At 42.3% G+C, this 22,070-nt stretch overlaps 1 protein-coding gene across 1 annotated transcript in view; it reads left to right on the top strand.

Annotated features, from left to right (window-relative positions):
- Positions 1-1,795: 1,795 nt before the first annotated feature.
- The window catches only part of LOC117509881 (zinc transporter ZIP14-like), a 91,035-nt gene continuing 70,760 nt past the window's right edge, over positions 1,796-22,070 (top strand). Inside the window, exon 1 of the mRNA XM_034169508.1 lies at positions 1,796-1,962. The gene's annotated coding sequence lies outside the window, so the exon portion shown is untranslated. The remainder of the gene's footprint in view (positions 1,963-22,070) is intronic.

The raw sequence follows: 22,070 nt of genomic DNA, 5'->3' as shown, positions 1-22,070 counted from the left end.
GCCTGTGAAGCAGGAAGGGTGAGGGACACATGCTGTCAGCACACATCAGAGGTGATTAATTGTTTGACTACTTGTTGATAGTAACTTGGTATTTTGTTACGCAGTATATTTGAATTGTGATGAGAATTGTGCAGCTCGCTTCTCACTGCTGTGGCGTGCGGACAACTGATCCTCCACCTGTTGTGAGAAGCTGCTCATTTACATAAAGCTTAAATACAGACCTGAATGTGTTGCTGATAGTGTGTGCCTTTTGAAGGATATTGCTTGTAACTGCTGACTTACCTCACCTCTTCTATCCTTCGCAGAGAGTCAGTTTGTCGTGTCCACCTGGGGGGTGTTTGGCGATAAAGTGAGTCCAGAAGCGCCGGGCTTCGATCCTTTTAGGCGCTGAAGAGCGTGCCAGCCTTCACTCCACCAGACTGACGCATCTTTTGTTTATACACTTTATTATGCACCAGAGGGTGAAAGAAATAAATTGTTTTGTTATTGGAACCGCTTTCTGGTTATTTTAGCGCTGGGTTCCGTCAGACGCAGGTCCGCTCCTCAACCCGCATCGACACATAACAGAAATATGCTATTAACGCACTATTATTAGTATATTTGGACTATTGCCCAGTAGTTTGGCCAAATGCTACTGGAGAAATGATCAATACATTACAGATTATTCAGAATAGTGCTGCTCGTGTGGCATTTAGATGCAGTTATAGGGCAAATATCATCACAATGCATAAAAAATTAAACTGGTTGTTAGTCAAAGACAGACTTTTATATTCGCTGATCATTTTTGTTAGAAAGATTATTGTCACTAAGTTACCTTATATTTTGTTTAGGAATTTTTCTTTTAGTTCAGAAAATCATACGTACAGAACCAGACATGCTGTGGTGGGAAATTTTATGTTACCTGTAGTTAGAACCAGTGCCAGAATGGAACTTATTACTGGATCACATTAAACTCAGTGCAAATGCATGCTTCTTTAAAAAACTTCTGAAACAGTATTTATCGGTATATGAGTAATCTGAGTCAACCTTTTCAACATATATAGACAATGATTAATTTGATTTGATATGATTTTTTTGTGATTTTTATTTTCATTTATTTGTATATATTTTTTGAATTTATTTTTGGTTTACTATATTTGTAAATCTGTTGGACCCCAGGAAGAGTAGCTGCTGCAAAGCTGCAGCTAATGGGGATCTAAGCAAACAATGAACATGTCCCGGACTGAGATTACCCCCATGGCTACGTTCTTATTAGGAATAAAAAAAATAATAAAATGCACTCAAACTGGTCTATGCAGTTTTAAAAACAAATCAACAAATAAACAAACAGCAACAAAAAACGTGTTTTTTCAACAGAGCAAAGATTCACTTTTAAAATGTGAGCTGTGGCAGTGGCTGTCGAAGCTTCTCGCTTTGGTGCGAGAGGTCCCGGGTTCAAATCCCGGATGAGAATCACCACGCTAATCATGTTGCAATTTTTCACCGTTGTTCAACGAAGTCACGTTCAGATATTCGAGTGCGGAACATAAAGGATCTACTTTAAGAATTGGGATGCACAACAGAATAAAATATGATACATGAACTAATGGTGAAGCTCACTACATAAGTAGAATTAACTTATTGAATGCGATCACTCTGGACACCTTGAGCTCATTAAAAAAAATTGTTTAACTTTTTTTACTTTATTGACGAAAACCTTTCGAAAATGCACATTGCAGTACCCATCGTCGACCGCGTGAGGGAGACGCTGCGATTTAAAAACCATCGAAGTGTCGGCGTCATCCACCGAAAAGGAAAGACTCTTTTTCCACGCGATGTTGAGAGTTCTGTTTGAATGGGAGGACGACAGAGCAATGCCCTGCGACATCACTGTCCACATTACTGGCTTTCCACTAATGTGACGTTCTTGTGAGGAAAGAATAGACGACAAGGTTTCCTTTTGATTCCAGGCAGCATCACCGGGTAAGCTAACTGTTCAGGCTAATAACAAAGCTGGCTAACTGGCCAACCGCGAGAACCCATTTAATATATCTGTAATTGGTTATTGTGGTGACGTTTTGGGTGTCGCTGAATTTTATTCGTAGTTTAAGGTCGTAGTGGTGAGTAATGTGAGAACCTGAAGTTAGACTAAATGTCTAAACTAAACGTTGAGGATTGTTTGCGTTTAACTCGCTCTGTCATTTGATGGTTTAATTGTGGCATTTTGTTCATTTTTCTTTTGAATGACTGACACAACAGATATACAAAAGTGTACTTCACACTAATGTAAACTGAGCACCACTGGTAGTTACTACAGTCGTAGAGAAACATGCGTATGAATGGTTGATGACGATGTTTCGACGCTGTCGTTTCACTTTTGACTTACAAGTTAAGCGCAAAATTCCTTTAAAATCATTTGATGCTGCACTCTTTTTGGAAAAACGTCATCAGAATGGAAAAATATAGAAAGGTCATCTCTCATCCCCATATCTCAGAAGATGTATCCACTAGAGAGCTAAATTTGGTACAATTTTAAAAACTCTTTAGAAGCTTTTTCGTAGCATCAACTAAAAAAAAGCAATTAAAAAAAAAAGTATTCAAATGTGACTCCTCCCAAATGTGTACTTCAAAATCCTGTCCAAGTCGGTTTGCTGTCTAAACATTATCCCTTAAAAATTTTGCAATGGGCACTCTTACCAGCCTCTGAGCTATGGGCAGAAATGTATAGGGATGTCCCGATCCGTTTTTTTTTTGGGCCCAGATCCGATTCCGAGTCATCTGATTTTGAGTATGTACCGATACCGAGTCCCGATCTGATACTTTAAAAAACTGAATGAACAATGAACAAATGCTAAATATATAATATTTTCATTTTAATCACTTTATTTTATTATTTATCACTTAAACAGTGCACTTCTCCTTGAGGTAGCTTGAACAATCAAGTAATAATCTACCAGACTTAAAAAGTGTACAAATTTCCATGTTATTTTGTCTAAAAATAAATGTCCAAGGTTCCTTATGTTAAACAAGAAATTATCTAATCTGAAATAACAGGTGGTTTTAATTTACAGATGAAAGGTTTCTAAAGAAACATTTATTGATTTAGCTATTTTAATTACAAGTGTTCTAAACTTTTTTTTAACAGTAATCAGAAATTTTGAGGTAACAAACAACAACAAAAAAAACATTTCCAGGGATTTTTCTTTAGAAAACTGCTCTATAAATGAGCAGTCCTGTGACACGTTTCTGTTTTGTACACATCAGTGGTTTCTGCCACTAGTCTTCCGTGTTTTGGCCCGACGTGTCATTCCTATTGGACAGCGCGAAGCTACGTCACAGCTCTGCATGTCGAAAGTTGGATTGGGTTGAAGTTTGACCGCGTCAGCCTGCCGACAAGCGGCAATGCGCGCTCCTGTCAGAAGCGTCGCTTTAGCTCGGCTTTTGACGCAACGCTTCTGACGCCTATAAAAAGAAACGCGTCTCATTGAAAATAATGCTTTTTAGACCGATTCTTGACGCCTCTGATGCTTCCAATGTGTGAAAGGCCCATTAATCTGCAGTAATGAGCTTGAAATAGCGCTGACCAAAATAATGAGGATAAAATCTATGTCAGATTCCTGATCGGGATGCAACATCTGATTTCGATCAAGTTTGAAACCACGTGATCGGGCCAGATTTCCGATCACGTGATCAGATCGGGACATCCCTAGAAATGTATATCCAAGCGACTATCCAGCCATATTAATAATACAAAATTATATTACGGATATGGTTACAGATTAGTGTTAGGAGTTATGGGTGGGATTTTGAGTTAACGTTAAGTTTGAAATGGCATTTAAAATCAGAAGTGACTCCCCTGTGGCTTAAGTGGTGAGGTGTTGGACTTGTTTGCAGTATGGGTTTACTTTGCATCCCAGTCGTGTTAAAGATGGGTTTTTGTTGTTGACAGAATCTCTGTTCGGAATGCTGAAGCGGCTAACTTTTCAGTAACAATTTTTCAGAAAATCCATGCTTGACAAACAGACAATTTGAACCCGAGAGCCAGGCGGAAATTTGCCGCTACCCACAGGTAGAACACTGCAGAAGAGAGCTCTCTCTCTCAAACAGCTTCGTTTCAGAACCCTCCCCTCCTCACGCTTGGCAACAAACAAGCAGAGAGGAAACAGCAGCAGTTGAGAGGATTCATAGTGGCTCCTCACATATTGGAAAACGTTGCGGGTTGGATCGGTATTTTCCGATACTTGAATTATGTCTGTATTGGAATCCCATCCCAATATCAGATTGGTTGCAACCTTAACTCTGGAACATTCATACTTGTTATGAATGATTCTGAAGGTGCTTTTTCTTTTATATTGTTTGTAATTGTTATATTTATACTTTAAAACTTTATTTTTTATACACTTTTTATACTTTTTTATACTTTTACTTTTTAAATCTATGGACTGTTGGTGTATTTACATGAACACGTCTGAAGTAAATATTTCTACAGTAAATCTGTATGGAGTAGACAGTTCTCAAAAACTGAGTGACTGTGCAAGAAGGAGAAGAGTGAGGAAAGCCACCAAGACACCCAGGCAACCCAGAAGAATTTACAGGCTTCTATGGCTGTGATTGAAGAAATTGTGTGACGTGCATGTTTTGCATTTTGTATCCCCAGTTATACAGCTTCACGATGAAGTGGTATAGAGGAGGATTTTCTTAAAAAGAAGACCTGAAAGTTTAGCTACAATTTGCCAGAAGGTACATCTGAGATGCAAGCCTACATTTGATTTTTTTGGTGAAAGAAAATCCTCCTGTAAATTATATTCCTTCTTTTTAATTTAAAAGTGTGGTCTTCCAGTTAGAAAAGCATTATTTCTTAAGTGTTTTTCCCCCTCATTTTTTGTTCTTCTTCATCCTCCTTGAAGCTACATCGTTAGAAGGAGAAGAAGAAGAAGGCCATTTCCGCTGATGTATTTGCTGAAGTGTTTGGGGCAACTTGTTTTTGTGATCCGACAAAAGACTGGATTTTATTTGAATCTCTGTACACAGCATGGAGTTTGCTGTTTAGAAATATTCTGGTTTGTCATTCAATAATTCAGTAATTCTGATCCACGTCATTGCTGAGACATGGATCAGACGATTTGAGCCCATTAACACTGATGTTTCGAAAAACTCAGGTTTTCAGTTGTGGATTTCTTTTTTATGTGGAACATTTTCTAAAGTGAATGACAATGTTCCAAGAAAAAGGTGAGTTCAGTGCAAGCCCAGTTCACCATGACATTTAGCTGTTATTTTTTACGTTCTGTTTCTCTGCTGTGCACTGCAGCACAGATACACCGGGAGCTGAGATAGCCTATCAATCAATCAATCAACTTTTTTCTTATATAGCGCCAAATCACAACAAACCCCCACAACAAAAGGCCACCTGATTTGTTGTTGTTGTTGTTGTTTTTTTTTTTTTCTTTTCAACCTCCATTATGTCCTAAACGGGAATTTGAGTGGTAACAGGAAAATAATTCATTCCTGGTGTACCTTTTGGTGCAATATTCATCTGAAGGTTGAAAATAACTCCCAAGTGCCATTCGCGGGCCATATTTTTGCACTGTTTGACCTTCTTTAAATACCTACACATGTAATATCAACCTTATCAATCAATATATTTCTGAAAAGCACATTTTCTCTACTTTAATATATTACCCATCTAATTTCTGTAATGTAAAATGGCACTTCTCAGTATGGCCTACAGTACAACCATAACCCAGACCAAAAAAGTTCAAAACGTTTTATAAAAAGTTTGTCAGTAAAACTGAAGCCTCCTGACCTAGCATAAACACCAGTATTACAACTAGAAATCATTAGCTTTCATTAGACACCAAAGCTATGATGATAGGTGAAGTACTGGCTGAATGACTTGGATGTTGTTTGCCTTGTGTTGAACACGATCACAGCACAGATATACATAATTCAGTTCATTGTGAAGTTTTTCAAACATTTTCTCTTATGTCAATTACTATACATTTATGTAAAGTTCTGCTCATGGATAATTTGAAAATAATGACTAAAATGTGATTTAGGGTAACAATAGCTATTAGCCAAGGAGGCCAGATCACTCACAATCCACCCCATCACAAGAAAATGTCATTAAATCTTTTAAAATGTTTAATGATATCCTATATCAAACTTTCAGTGGAAACAGCATTATAAGTCATTGTAATTTAACTTTTTACATTATGCTTTACTTTACATAAAAATGAATATTTTCTGCCAACTGAGTATTGTAACCATTTCACACATGCATGGCAATCATAAAATTGTATATATCATTTTTCAAGCATAGCATTTCTACTTTAAATTATAGTCACATTATTCTTGTATTTCTAATTACAATATGATCAATCAAAAATTATATTACTTGAAACAATTCACCATGTTATACACATTCCTGTCAACATCCATAATTATATAACAGCTGAGTGGATCCTTGTCATTTGATTGGTGCTTTGTATGTTACATGACATGGATTAATTCATCTCATTTGTGTTGCATTGCATTCAGAGTGCGGCTTGGTTCCATTTAGAGTGCAAATTTGGTTCCATACGTTTGCTACCATTGCACTGTCATGTGCATGCACGCACGCACGTCCTTGTGCATGCACGCACGCACGTCCTTGTGCATGCTTGCACATGTGATCATGCATGCACGTGTGTCTGCATACTCGTGCACGTACGCGCATACTTGTGCACACCGCACACATACGTGCTCACGCACGAGTACGTGCGCGCCCACGCATGCGCGCACAAAAAGCCAATCCACTGTGCTGCTTGGAGGTTGTTAGCAGGAAGAAAGAACAAAAGCTGGACTCATTTCTGACGTGATGTTTTTTTTTTTTTCGTTGCACTGATGCTAATGTTATGTTAGTGTTAAATGAAATAGTAAGGAAAATGCGAATGTTATGGTCAAGTGTTAAATGAAATAGTAAGGAAAATGTGAATGTTATGTTCATGTGTTTAATGAAATAGTAAGGAAAATGCTAATGGTATGGTGTTATTGTGTCAAATGAAAATTAAATGAAAATGGTTATATGCTGATTCTTTAATAAAAGATTTTCATAAAAAATTTGCCTCAATTCTGTAAATTAGTGAATAGCCTAAACTGCCCGCTGTTTCTCATCATTTGGTGCGACCACGTGTCATGTGGGGTAACCAACAATTGGTAATTCTGTACTAAATTCAAAATTTAATGTCTATCAGTCTTGGTTCAAATAAGGAAGAAGTGAGGGCTGCTATGAAGAGGATGAAGAGTGGAAAGGCAGTTGGTCCAGATGACATTCCAATGGAGGCATGGAAATGTGTAGGAGAGATGGCAGTAGAGTTTCTAACCAGATTGTTTAATAAAATCTTGGAAAGTGAGAGGATGCCTGAGGAGTGGAGACGTAGTGTGCTGGTTCCTATTTTCAAGAACAAGGGTGATGTGCAGAGCTGCAGTAACTACAGAGGCATAAAGCTGATCAGCCACAGCATGAAGTTATGGGAAAGAGTAGTAGAAGCTAGGCTTAGAAAACAGTTGAAGATCTGTGAGCAGCAATATGGTTTCATGCCGAGAAAGAGCACTACAGATGCAATGTTTGCTCTGAGAATACTGTTGGAAAAGTACAGAGAAGGACAGAAAGAGTTACATTGTGTGTTTGTGGACTTAGAAAAAGCTTATGATAGGGTGCCAAGAGAAGAGTTGTGGCATTGTATGAGGAAGTCTGGAGTGGCAGAGAAGTATGTTAGGGTAGTGCAGGACATGTACAAGAATAGTGTGACAGCGGTGAGATGTGCAGTCGGAATGACAGACTCATTCAAGGTGGAGGTGGGATTACACCAAGGATCAGCTCTGAGTCCTTTCTTGTTTGCAGTGGTGATGGACAGGTTGTCAGATGAGATCAGACAGGAGTCCCCATGGACTATGATGTTTGCAGATGACATTGTGATCTGTAGTGAGAGTAGAGAGAAAGTTGAGTCTAGTCTGGAGAAGTGGAGATATGCTTTGGAGAGAAGGGGAATGAAAGTCAATAGAAGCAAGGCTGAGTACATGTGTGTGAACGAGAGGGAGCCCAGTGGAATAGTGCAGTTACAAGGAGTACAAGTGGTGAAAGTAGATGAGTTTAAATATTTGGGGTCAACTGTTCAAAGTAATGGAGAGTGTGGTAGAGAGGTGAAGAAGAGAGTGCAGGCAGGGTGGAGTGGATGGAGAAAGGTGGCAGGAGTGATTTGTGACCGAAGAATATCAGCAAGAGTGAAGGGGAAAGTTTACAAAACAGTAGTGAGACCAGCTATGTTGTATGAAGTCCCATCTTATCTTAGGGACCTCGTAGTACCATATCACCCCAATAGAGCGCTTCGCTCTCAGACTGCAGGCTTACTTGTAGTTCCTAGGGTTTGTAAGAGTAGAATGGGAGGCAGAGCCTTCAGCTTTCAGGCTCCTTTCCTGTGGAACCAGCTCCCAATTCAGATCAGGGAGACAGACACCCTCTCTACTTTTAAGATTAGGCTTAAAACTTTCCTTTTTGCTAAAGCTTATAGTTAGGGCTGGATCAGGTGACCCTGAACCATCCCTTAGTTATGCTGCTATAGACGTAGACTGCTGGGGGGTTCCCATGATGCACTGTTTCTTTCTCTTTTTGCTCTGTATGCACCACTCTGCATTTAATCATTAGTGATCGATCTCTGCTCCCCTCCACAGCATGTCTTTTTCCTGGTTCTCTCCCTCAGCCCCAACCAGTCCCAGCAGAAGACTGCCCCTCCCTGAGCCTGGTTCTGCTGGAGGTTTCTTCCTGTTAAAAGGGAGTTTTTCCTTCCCACTGTAGCCAAGTGCTTGCTCACAGGGGGTCGTTTTGACCGTTGGGGTTTTACATAATTATTGTATGGCCTTGCCTTACAATATAAAGCGCCTTGGGGCAACTGTTTGTTGTGATTTGGCGCTATATAAAAAAATTGATTGATTGATTGATTGACCTGATTATTCAAAACCTTATAAGTAAGAAGAAGAATTTTAAATTCTATTCTAGAATTAACAGGAAGCCAATGAAGAGAGGCCTATATGGGTGAGATATGCTCTCTCCTTCTAGTCCCTGTCAGCACTCTAGCTGCAGCATTTTGAATTAACTGAAGGCTTTTCAGGGAACTTGTAGGACAACCTGATAATAATGAATTACAGTAGTCCAGCCTAGAGGAAATAAATGCATGAATTAGTTTTTCAGCATCACTCTGAGACAAGACCTTTCTAATTTTAGAGATATTGCGCAAATGCAAAAAAGCAGTTCTACATATTTGTTTAATATGCGCATTGAATGACATATCCTGATCAAAAATGACTCCAAGATTTCTCACAGTATTACTAGAGGTCAGGGTAATGCCATCCAGAGTAAGGATCTGGTTAGACACCATGTTTCTAAGATTTGTGGGGCCAAGTACAATAACTTCAGTTTTATCTGAGTTTAAAAGCAGGAAATTAGAGGTCATCCATGTCTTTGTAAGACAGTCCTGCAGTTTAGCTAATTGGTGTGTGTCCTCTGGCTTCATGGATAGATAAAGCTGGGTATCATCTGCGTAACAATGAAAATTTAAGCAATGCTGTCTAATATTACTGCCTAAGGGAAGCATGTATAAAGTGAATAAAATTGGTTCTAGCACAGAACCTTGTGGAACTCCATAATTAACCTTAGTCTGTGAAGAAGATTCCCCATTTACATGAACAATTTGTAATCTATTAAATATGATTCAAACCACCGCAGCGCAGTGCCTTTAATACCTATGGCATGCTCTAATCTCTGTAATAAAATTTTATGGTCAACTGAATCAAAAGCAGCACTGAGGTCTAACAGAACAAGCACAGAGATGAGTCCACTGTCTGAGGCCATAAGATCATTTGTATCGTTCACTAATGCTGTTTCTGTACTATGATGAATTCTAAACCCTGACTGAAACTCTTCAAATAGACCATTCCTCTGCAGATCATCAGTTAGCTGTTTTACAACTACCCTTTCAAGAATTTTTGAGAGAAAAGGAAGGTTGGAGATTGGCCTGTAATTAGCTAAGATAGCTGGGTCAAGTGATGGCTTTTTAAGTAATGATTTAATTACTGCCACCTTAAAAGCCTGTGGTACATAGCCAACTAATAAAGACAGATTGATCATATTTAGTATCCAAGCATTAATTCATGGTAGGGCTTCCTTAAGCAGCCTGGTAGGAATGGGGTCTAATAGACATGTTGATGGTTTGGAAGAAGTAACTAATGAAAATAATTCAGAACAATCGGAGAGAAAGAGTCTAACCAAATACCGGCATCACTGAAAGCAGCCAAAGAGAACGATATGTCTTTGGGATGGTTATGAGTAATTTTTTCTCTAATAGTTAAAATTTTTTTAGCAAAGAAAGTCATGAAGTCATTACTAGTTAAAGGAATACTCGGCTCAATAGAGCTCTGACTCTTTGTCAGCCTGGTTACAGTGCTGAAAAGAAACCTAGGGTTCTTATTTTCTTCAATTAGTGATGAGTAGTAAGATGCTCTAGCTTTATGGAGGGCTTTTTTATAGAGCAACAGACTCTTTTTCCAGGCTAAGTGAAGATCTTCTAAATTAGTGAGACGCCATTTCCTCTCCAACTTACGGGTTATCTGCTTTAAGCTGCGAGTTTGAGTTATACCACGGAGTCAGGCACTTCTGATTTAAGGCTCTCTTTTTCAGAGGAGCTACAGCATCCAAAGTTGACCTCAATGAGGATATAAAACTATGGACGAGATACTCCATCTCACTCACAGAGTTTAGGTAGCTACTCTGCACTGTGTTGGTATATGGCATTGGAGAACATAACAAAGGAGGAATCATATCCTTAAACCTAGTTACAGCGCTTTCTGAAAGACTTCTACTGTAATGAAACTTATTCTCCACTGCTGGGTAGTCCATCAGAGTAAATGTAAATGTTACTAAGAAATGATCAGACAGAAGGGGGTTTTCAGGGAATACTGTTAAGTCTTCAGTTTCCATACCATAAGTCAGAACAAGATCTAAGATATGATTAAAGTGGTGGGTGGACTCATTTATATTTTGAGCAAAGCCAGTCGAGTCTAACAATAGATTAAATGCAGTGTTGAGGCTGTCATTCTCAGCATCTGTGTGGATGTTAAAATCGCCCACTATAATTATCTTATCTGAGCTAAGCACTAAGTCAGACAAAAGGTCCGAAAATTCACAGAGAAACTCACAGTAACGACCAGGTGGACGATAGATAACAACAAATAAAACTGGTTTTTGGGACTTCCAATTTGGATGGACAAGACTAAGAGACAAGCTTTCAAATGAATTAAAGCTCTGTCTGGGTTTTTGATTAATTAATAAGCTGGAGTGGAAGATTGCTGCTAATCCTCCGCCTCGGCCCGTGCTACTAGCATTCTGGCAGTTAGTGTGACTCGGTGGTGTTACCTCATTTAAACTAACATATTCATCCTGCTGTAACCAGGTTTCTGTAAGGCAGAATAAATCAATATGTTGATCAATTATTATATCATTTACTAACAGGGACTTAGAAGAGAGAGATCTAATGTTTAATAGACCACAGTTAACCGTTTTAGTCTGTGGTGCAGTTGAAGGTGCTATATTATTTTTTTCTTTTTGAATTTTTATGCTTAAATAGATTTTTACTGGTTGTTGGTGGTCTGGGAGCAGGCACCGTCTCTACAGGGATGGGGTAATGAGGGGATGGCAGGGGGAGAGAAGCTGCAGAGAGGTGTCTAAGACTACAACTCTGCTTCCTGGTCCCAACCCTGGATAGTCACGGTTTGGAGGATTTAAGAAAATTGGCCAGATTTCTAGAAATATAAGTTATGTTAAAGAAATCTATTAATTTTGAGATCAGTTATGGTCACCCCAAATGACTTTATTAAGGTCGTTGCCCTATTAATTTAAGTTTAAAAACACTAAAATATCTTTGAAGTTTTCACATACATGCATGTATACACTACATTCCAAATGTTTGGAAAATGACCAAATATATCTTTAGTTCATCCATCCATCCATCCATTTTGTTCCGCTTTATCCGGAGTCTGGTCGCGAGGGCAGCAGCTCAAGCAAAGCCGCCCAGACCTCCCGATCCACACACACCTCCCCCAGCTCCTCCGGGGGAACCCCAAGGCGTTCCCAAGCCAGCCGAGAGATGTAATCCTTCCAGCATGTCCTGGGTCTTCCCCGGGGCCTCCTCCCAATGGGACGTGTCCGGAACACCTCTCCAGCGAGGCATCCAGGGGGCATCCGGAAAAGATGCCCGAGCCACCTCAACTGACTCCTTTTGACGTGGAGGAGCAGCGGCTCGACTCCGAGCTCCTCCCGAGTGACCGAGCTCCTCACCCTATCTCTACGGGAGCGCCCAGCCACCCTGCGGAGTAAACTCCTCGGCCGCTTGTACCCGTGATCTCGTTCTTTCAGTCATGAGCCAAATCTCATGACCATAGGTGAGGATCGGAACGTAGATCGATCGGTAAATCGAGAGCTTTGCCCCCCTACTCAGCTCTCTCTTCACCACGACGGTCCGATACAGCAACCGCATCACTGCAGATGCTGCACCGATCCGTCTATCAATCTCACGCTCCATCCGTCCCTCACTCGTGAACAAGACCCAGAGATACTTAAACTCCTCCACTTGAGGCAAGGACACTCCACAGACCTGAAGAGGGCAAACCACCTTTTTCCGGTCGAGAACCATGGCCTCGGATTTGGAGGTGCTGATTTTCATCCCGGATGCCTCACACTCGGCTGCAAACTGCCCCAGTGCACGCTGAAGATCCTGATTTGATGAAGCCAACAGAACCACATCGTCCGCAAACAACAGAGACGAGATTCTGTGGTTCCCAAACCAGACCCCCTCTGCACCCTGGCTGCGCCTAGAAATTCTGTCCATAAAAATAATGAACAGAACAGGTGACAAAGGGCAGCCCTGGCGGAGGCCAATGTGCACTGGAAACAGGTTTAACTTACTACCGGCAATGCGAACCAAGCTCCTGCTGCGGTCGTACAGGGACCGGATAGCCCTTAGCAAAGGACCCCGGACCCCGTACTCCCGGAGCACTCCCCACAGGGTGCCCCGAGGGACACGGTCGAACGCCTTCTCCAGATGCACAAAACACATGTGGACTAGTTGGGCGAACTCCCATGAACCCTCGAGCACCCGATGGAGCGTGTAGAGCTGGTCCAGTGTGCTGCGACCAGGACGAAAACCACACTGCTCCTCCTGAATCCGAGGTTTGTCCATCGGTCTAATTCTCCTCTCCAGTACTCTGGAATAGACCTTACCGGGGAGGCTAAGGAGTGTGATCCCCCTATAGTTGGAACACACCCTCCGGTCCCCATTCTTAAACAGAGGGACCACCACCCCGGTCTGCCAATCCAGAGGCACTGTCCCCGATCACCACGCGACGTTGCAGAGGCGTGTCAGCCAAGACAGTCCCACAACATCCAGAGACTTAAGGTACTCAGGACGGATTTCATCCACCCCAGGAGCCTTGCCACCGAGGAGCTTGTTAACCACCTCGGTGACTTCTGCCTGGGTTATGGATGAGTCCGCCTCTGGGTCCCCAGTCTCTGCCTCCTCTTCGGAAGACGTGATGATGGGACTGAGGAGATCCTCGACGTACTCCTTCAGCCGCCCAACAACATCCCCAGTCGGGGTCAACAGCTCCCCACCCGCACCGTAAACAGTGGAGAGCTGCTTCCGCCTCCTGAGGCGTCAGACGGTTTGCCATTATCTCTTCGAGGCCGATCGATAGTCGTTCTCCATAGCCTCCCCGAACTCCTCCCAGACCCGAGTTTTTGCCTCTGCGACCGCACGGGCTGCGGCACGCTTGGCCTGCCGATACCTGTCAGCTGCCTCTGGGGTCCCACCTACCAACAAAGATAAGTAGGACTCCTCCTTCAGCTTGATGGCATCCCTTATTTCCGGCGTCCACCACCGGGTTCAGGGATTGCCGCCGCGAGAGGCACCAGAGACCTTCTGACCACAGCTATGAGCGGCCGCATCAACAATGGAGGTGGAGAACATGGTCCACTCGGACTCCATGTCTCCAACCTCCCCCGGGATCTGGGAGAAGCTCTCCCGGAGGTGGGAGTTGAAGACCTCCCTGATAGAGGGTTCCGCCAGTCGTTCCCAGCAGACCCTCACGATACGTTTGGGCCTGCCAGGTCTGACCGGCTTCCTCCCCTCCCAGCGGATCCAACTCACCACCATGTGGTGATCGGTTGACAGCTCTGCCCCTCTCTTTACTCGAGTGTCCGAGACACGTGGCCGAAGGTCAGATGATACGACTACAAAGTCGATCATCGAACTCCGGCTCAGGGTGTCCTGGTGCCACGTGCACTTATGGACACCCTTGTTCTCTACTTGGTGTTCGTGATGGACAAACTGTGACTATCACAGAAGTCCAACAACTGAACACCACTCGTGTTCAGATGGGGGAGGCCGTGCTTCCCGATCACCCTCCTCCAGGTCTCACTGTCGCCGCTCACGTGGGCATTGAAATCCCCCAGGGAACAATGGAGTCCCCAGTCGGAGCGCTATCTAGTACCCCTCCCAGGGACTCCAGGAAGGTCGGGTATTCTACACTGCTGCTCGGCCCTTAGGCCGAGACAACGGTGAGAGACCTGTCCCCGACCCGAAGGCGTAGGGACGCGACCCTCTCGTTCACCGGAGTGAACTCCAACACATGGCGACTGAGCTGGGCAGCAATAAGCAATGCAACCCCAGCTCTCCGCCTCACCCCGTGGGCAATGCCAGAAAAATGAAGCGTCCAGCCCCTCTCCAGGAGTTGGGTACCAGAGCCCATGCTGGGCGTGGAGGTGAGCCCGACTATCTCTAGTCGGTATCTCTCAACCTCCCGCACACGCTCAGGCTCCTTGCCCCCCAGCGAGTTGACATTCCACGTCCCAACAGCCAGGGGCTGTGAGCCTGGACCGGGCCGCCGGGCCACCCGCCCTCGACCGCCACCCAATCCTCTCTGCACCCGACCCCCAGCCCCCCTCTGCAGGTGGTGAACCCACAGGAGGGCGGGCCCACGTTGCTCCTTCGGGCTGAGCCCGGCCGGGCCCCATGGGCTAAGGCTTAACCACCAGGCACTCGCGCGCGAGCCCCAACCCCAGGCCTGGCTCCAGGGTGGGACCCCGGCTCCGCTATACCGGGCGACGTCTTGGTCCTTGATCTTTCACTGGTCATGGAGGTTCTGTGCTGCCCTTAGTCTGACCCTTCACCTAGGACCTGTTTGCCTTGGGAGACCCTACAGGGAGCACAAAGCCCCCGACAACATAGCTCCTATGATCATCCGGGTACGCAAACTCCCCCACCACGATAAGGTGGCAGCTAGAGAGGGATCTTTAGTTCAAGTATGTTAAAAATGGGCCACTCAAAGGCCTTATACGTCTTTGACCCCTCTCCTGAGACATAATTTGAGCTAACTGACACTGCTAATTCTTGTAAGATACACACAAAACAAATCCACTGTGCTGTCTGTTAGCAGGAAGAGAGAAATAAAACCTGGATTAATTTCTGACGTGACTTTTTTTTTTTCACTGCACTGAGGAGGTACACAGCTCGACCGATCCGGTTGCGTGTGCGCGCATGCGCGGGACAGCGACATGATGATTTGATTGAGTTAACTGACGCTGCTACACACACACACACACACACAATCCACTCCGCTGTAAGATGTCTGGATGCATGAAGAGCTGGTCACATGAAACTCTGATGTAATTTTTGGCTGGACTGAGGAACTACACAGTCTTTTTTATGGAAGTCCAAAGTCAGTGCACAGCATCACTGGACTACACGTCACAGTGGAACACCAAAATGTAAGTCCCTTTTCTGTTGTTTACAAATCAATAAAATATCAAATGACAATGATCTATTTCAGCCCTTATATAAAACAAATAATGAATGTTTTTACATTCTTTCAATGGTAAGAATATGTCATGAGGTGAAAGCTGGAACAAACCATTCAACGAGGCTTCGTTGAATGGTTTTTATGATGTTCAAATGGTTAAGGACAACTTATACAATTAAATCTAGTTGAAACACATGTCCAAACTCTATCATATCAGTGTTTGTGGGGTTGTTATGATGTGGACACAAAACACTGAGATTTGGTCATAGTGTCACTGTCTGTGACAGCCGCATCATCATAGTCATCATTTTCACTTCTTGTATCACTGTCATTGTGGGATGCCTTGTTGTTGTCTTGCTGGTTACAAATGTCCTGCAGGTTTTCTGGTTGACTTTCTCCTTCATACCACAGTGGATGGAGACTGTCATCTGCCATCACCCATCCATGACCCTGAGCTGGAGATGGAACAGTGGGATTTGCAATGTCTGCACTCTTCCACACAGCAGCCTGATAGATAGGTCTTTGTATGTGCTGCGTTGGGCTCTTATGACAAGGCAGAGCAGACATGTCTATATTGCCAGGGACTGACTTTCTTTGCTTGATACACAACTTGTTGTTGCGGTTCAGCCTGAGGTCATTGACTTTTTCAGCTCCTGTGTCACCATACATGGCACATGCGAATGCTTCCAAGTCTTTGATGAGGACTTCTGAGACATTCCAGCTGTCACCAAGTTTGGCAAGCATGGTAACAAACTGTGGGGTTTTCAGCATTTCTTCAGTGGTACAAGTTTGCCTTTTCCACGGACAGCACTTGTGGTGTCTCTTCCAGTGAGGCCATGGAGACCTAGGAGAGTGCTGCACTCTTCAGGGCCAAGATTTGCTGCAATTGATGTGACACTGATCAGTCTTGACATTGATATAGTTTGATATAGGATATCATTAAAATTTTTAAAATATTTAAATTACATTTTCTTGTGATTGGATGGATGGTGAGCGATCTGGCCTCCTTGGCTAATAGCTATTGTTACCCTAAATTACATTTTAGTAGTTTTCAAATTATTCATCAGAACTATACATAAATGTATAGTAATTGACATGAGAAAATGTTTGTTTGAAAAACTTCAAAATGAGCTGAATTATGTACATCTGTGCTGTGAACATGTTCAACACAAGGCAAACAGCATCAATCAATCAATCAATCAATTTTTTTATATAGCGCCAAATCACAACAAACAGTTGCCCCAAGGCGCTTTATATTGTAAGGCAAGGCCATACAATAATTATGTAAAACCCCACGGTCAAAACGACCCCCTGTGAGCAAGCACTTGGCTACAGTGGGAAGGAAAAACTCCCTTTTAACAGGAAGAAACCTCCAGCAGAACCAGGCTCAGGGAGGGGCAGTCTTCTGCTGGGACTGGTTGGGGCTGAGGGAGAAAACCAGGAAAAAGACATGCTGTGGAGGGGAGCAGAGATCGATCACTAATGATTAATGCAGAGTGGTGCATACAGAGCAAAAAGAGAAAGAAACAGTGCATCATGGGAACCCCCCAGCAGTCTACGTCTATAGCAGCATAACTAAGGGATGGTTCAGGGTCACCTGATCCAGCCCTAACTATAAGCTTTAGCAAAAAGGAAAGTTTTAAGCCTAATCTTAAAAGTAGAGAGGGTGTCTGTCTCCCTGATCTGAATTGGGAGCTGGTTCCACAGGAGAGGAGCCTGAAAGCTGAAGGCTCTGCCTCCCATTCTACTCTTACAAACCCTAGGAACTACAAGTAAGCCTGCAGTCTGAGAGCGAAGCGCTCTATTGGGGTGATATGGTACTACGAGGTCCCTAAGATAAGATGGGACCTGATTATTCAAAACCTTATAAGTAAGAAGAAGAATTTTAAATTCTATTCTAGAATTAACAGGAAGCCAATGAAGAGAGGCCAATATGGGTGAGATATGCTCTCTCCTTCTAGTCCCCGTCAGTACTCTAGCTGCAGCATTTTGAATTAACTGAAGGCTTTTTAGGGAACTTTTAGGACAACCTGATAATAATGAATTACAATAGTCCAGCCTAGAGGAAATAAATGCATGAATTAGTTTTTCAGCATCACTCTGAGACAAGACCTTTCTGATTTTAGAGATATTGCGTAAATGCAAAAAAGCAGTCCTACATATTTGTTTAATATGCGCTTTGAATGACATCCTGATCAAAAAGTCAGTAGTCCGTCATTCAGTCAGTACTTCACCTTTCACCATAGTTTTGGTGTCTAATGAAAGCTCATGATTTCTAGTTGTAATATTGGTGTTTAATCTAGGTCAGGAGGCTTCAGTTTTTCTGACAAAAAACTTTATATAAAATGTTTTGAATTTTTTTGGTTTGGGTTAGGGTTATACATATGGTTGTACTGTAGGCCATACTGAGAAGTGCCATTTTACATTACAGAAATTAGATGGGTATTATAGTGGAGAAAATGTGCTTTTCAGAAATATATAGATTGATAAGGTTGATATTACATGTGTAGGTATTTAGAGAAGGTCAAAAACTGAAAAAACTCAGCCCGCGAACGGCACTCAGGAATTGTTTTCAACCTTCAGGTGAATATTGCACCAAAAGGTTCAACGGGAATGAGTTATTTTCCTGTTACCACTCAAATTTCCATTTAGGACATTATCGAGGTCGAAAAAAAATCAGTTGGCATTTTGTTGTTTGTGGGGGATGCACGGTAGGCTATCTCAGCTCCCAGTCAAAGACAGAAACAGATGTCCATTTATAATTAACAGCTGTTATTCAATTCAGTTTCAGTTTACTTGATTTATATAGCGCCAAATCGCAACAAAGTTGCCTCAAGGTGCTTTACAGAAGTAAGGTCCAACCTTACCTTGTTGTTTGCTCAGCACGTTTTGCTGTTTGGTAAAGATTTTTCTCATATTTGCTTGAGCCTGACGATTGCCAGTGATATTAGGAAAAGGTCAAAGTAGTAACGTCATCACGATCGCTCATAAAATGAATGCTTTAAGTGTGACCCAACTGTTTTAAATGGATGCTGAAAGTGATTGTCCTGTTATGAAGTCCCCCCTGTTTATTTGAAACAAAAAGGCAGTTTAATCCTGTTTCTTGTTCCACTGTCATAAAACTGTGTGTTTGTTTGTTTGTTTTTTTCTGTTGTTACAAGTCGCACTGGACTTTAAGTTGTGGGATCTCTCAACCTACTTAAAAAACACTTATACTCTGGAAAATACAGTACATTTTTTTGTAACAACAATCAATGCTGTGCATGCTTGCAAGAAGCGGAGACAACGCTAAAGCCTCATTTCTACAGAGTGGTCCGGGTTGGTGGGGCATGGTACGGAATGCTGTTTTGTGTATTTCCACATTCAGATTTGGGTACGGGTACCAAAATTGCTGACCCATACTGTAACACTTTTGTGGCAGGGGTGGTTGCTAAATGTTTTTCTGGCAGCCTTCGTTTGGGGAAACAAAATAATGGAACTGTCAGGTTTTGGGGTCAAAGATGAGTTGAGGCTGAGGTGAAAAATGACAGGACTTTATAAATTGAGGGTGAACGGTAATAGAATTGCTGGTCATGGAGGCACCGGAGCAGGAGACAGTGGTTGTAGTGAAATCTGACAGGAATGGTCTAGGCAGGGCCAGGTGGACACAACCGTGTTGACGGGTGACTGGGAACTGCAGGAAGATGAGAACAAGGGTCAGAAACAAACACAATGGAAATACAGATGCATGGTAATCACAAGGGAACATTACTGAGCTTAGGTTACCACAGAGCGGAACTCAAGTTTCTCGCAAACGTGGAATGAAGAGACCAGGGGGTTTTATGTTGGCTGGGTCTGGAAATGGTTTAATTCCTTATTGTGGATATTACTGAATAAATGCAGCATTTCTAAAGCAGTCCCTCTGTGTTTGTCTGCTCAGGGTATGTTTCTCAGCTTCAACTAGGTGACGCTGGTGCTTTGTCCTTCCACCAACAAAAAAAATAACTTATTTTGAAAGTTGAAAGAGTTACAGCGCTCCATTTATGCACACCAGCGTTCACCACAGCCATGCTTCGTCTCTTCAGCGTTCTGCTCCCAACAAAAATAAATCCCACTCATGATCCACCAAGACAAAAAATTTTTTTTTTTTTTTTTTTATGTTAAATTACACTGTGTGGACTCCATGTGGAGGGTGCAAGGCTGTGTGACAGTTTACGCGTTCATGTCGATGTCTACCAAACTAAAGGGTAGTGCCGATAGTGGAAATCGAAACCAAGTCATGCTTAACTGTTCTGAACCGTATCGTACCATGCCTACTGATCCACACCGCTTGGTGAAAACGAGGCATAAGAGAAAACCAGAAAAGGGGGGGGGGTTGAAAAAGAAAACAGTGTTTGTTTGTTTGTTTTTATTGAACAGCTCATCCATGAGTATGTGTTCAGAGAAGAATAAGAATACCTGCAAAAGAACAGTGACTTGATTTCTATTTAGATATCTGGATCTTTGACCTCTAGCTGGACAAAAGCTGCTTCTAAACTCTTTAATTTAGGATGACTGGTCCTTTTGTTGTTTACGCAGGATGAGTGAAGCAAAAGAGCACTGCGACCAGTGAACCCGATCGTACCCACACAACCATTACTGTCTCACCTAATGACAGAGTTGGTAGCTGATATCATCTGGAGCACTAAGCAGAGTAATAATTATTTGACTTGGGTGGAGGTTGGTGAGGTGATGCATGGCTTAATCTAACCAATACCTCACTTCAGCAGGATGTGTAATACAACTCCTGGCAAAAATTATGGAATCACCGGCCTCGGAGGATGTTCATTCAGTTGTTTAATTTTGTAGAAAAAAAGCAGATCACAGACATGACACAAAACTAAAGTCATTTCAAATGGCAACTTTCTGGCTTTAAGAAACACTATAAGAAATCAGGAAAAAAAATTGTGGCAGTCAGTAACGGTTACTTTTTTAGACCAAGCAGAGGGAAAAATATGGAATCACTCAATTCTGAGGAAAAATAATGGAATCATGAAAAACAAAAGAACGCTCCAACACATCACTAGTATTTTGTTGCACCACCACTGGCTTTTATAACAGCTTGCAGTCTGAGGCATGGACTTAATGAGTGACAAACTGTACTCTTCATCAATCTGGCTCCAACTTTCTCTGATTGCTGTTGCCAGATCAGCTTTGCAGGTTGGAGCCTTGTCATGGACCATTTTCTTCAACTTCCACCAAAGATTTTCAATTGGATTAAGATCCAGACTATTTGCAGGCCATGACATTGACCCTATGTGTCTTTTTGCAAGGAATGTTTTCACAGTTTTTGCTCTATGGCAAGATGCATTATCATCTTGAAAAATGATTTCATCATCCCCAAACATCCTTTCAATTGATGGGATAAGAAAAGTGTCCAAAATATCAACGTAAACGTGTGCATTTATTGATGATGTAATGACAGCCATCTCCCCAGTGCCTTTACCTGTCATGTAGCCCCATATCATCAATGACTGTGGAAATTTATATGTTCTCTTCAGGCAGTCATCTTTATAAATCTCATTGGAACGGCACCAAACAAAAGTTCCAGCATCATCACCTTGCCCAATGCAGATTCGAGATTCATCACTGAATATGACTTTCATCCAGTCATCCACAGTCCACGATTGCTTTTCCTTAGCCCATTGTAACCTTGTTTTTTTCTGTTTAGGTGTAAAAGATGGCTTTTGTTTAGCTTTTCTGTATATAAATCCCATTTCCTTTAGGCGGTTTCTTACAGTTCGGTCACAGACGTTGACTCCAGTTTCCTCCCATTCGTTCCTCATTTGTTTTGTTGTGCATTTTCGATTTTTGAGACATATTGCTTTAAGTTTACTGTTTTGACGCTTTGATGTCTTCCTTGGTCTACCAGTATGTTTGCCTTTAACAACCTTCCCATGTTGTTTGTATTTGGTCCAGAGTTTAGACACAGCTGACTGTGAACAACCAACATCTTTTGCAACATTGCGTGATGATTTACCCTCTTTTAAGAGTTTGATAATCCTCTCCTTTGTTTCAATTGACATCTCTCGTGTTGGAGCCATGATTCATGTCAGTCCACTTGGTGCAACAGCTCTCCAAGGTGTGATCACTCCTTTTTAGATGCACACATATTTTTTTCCCTCTGTTTGGTCTAAAAAAGTAACTGTTACTGACTGCCACAATTATTTTTCTTGATTTCTTATAGT

Source organism: Thalassophryne amazonica, chromosome 5, assembly GCF_902500255.1.
Source record: "Thalassophryne amazonica chromosome 5, fThaAma1.1, whole genome shotgun sequence".
Lineage (NCBI taxonomy): Eukaryota > Metazoa > Chordata > Actinopteri > Batrachoidiformes > Batrachoididae > Thalassophryne > Thalassophryne amazonica.
The sequence above is the reverse complement of the archived record's forward strand: the minus strand, read 5'-3'. Positions and strand labels throughout refer to the sequence as shown.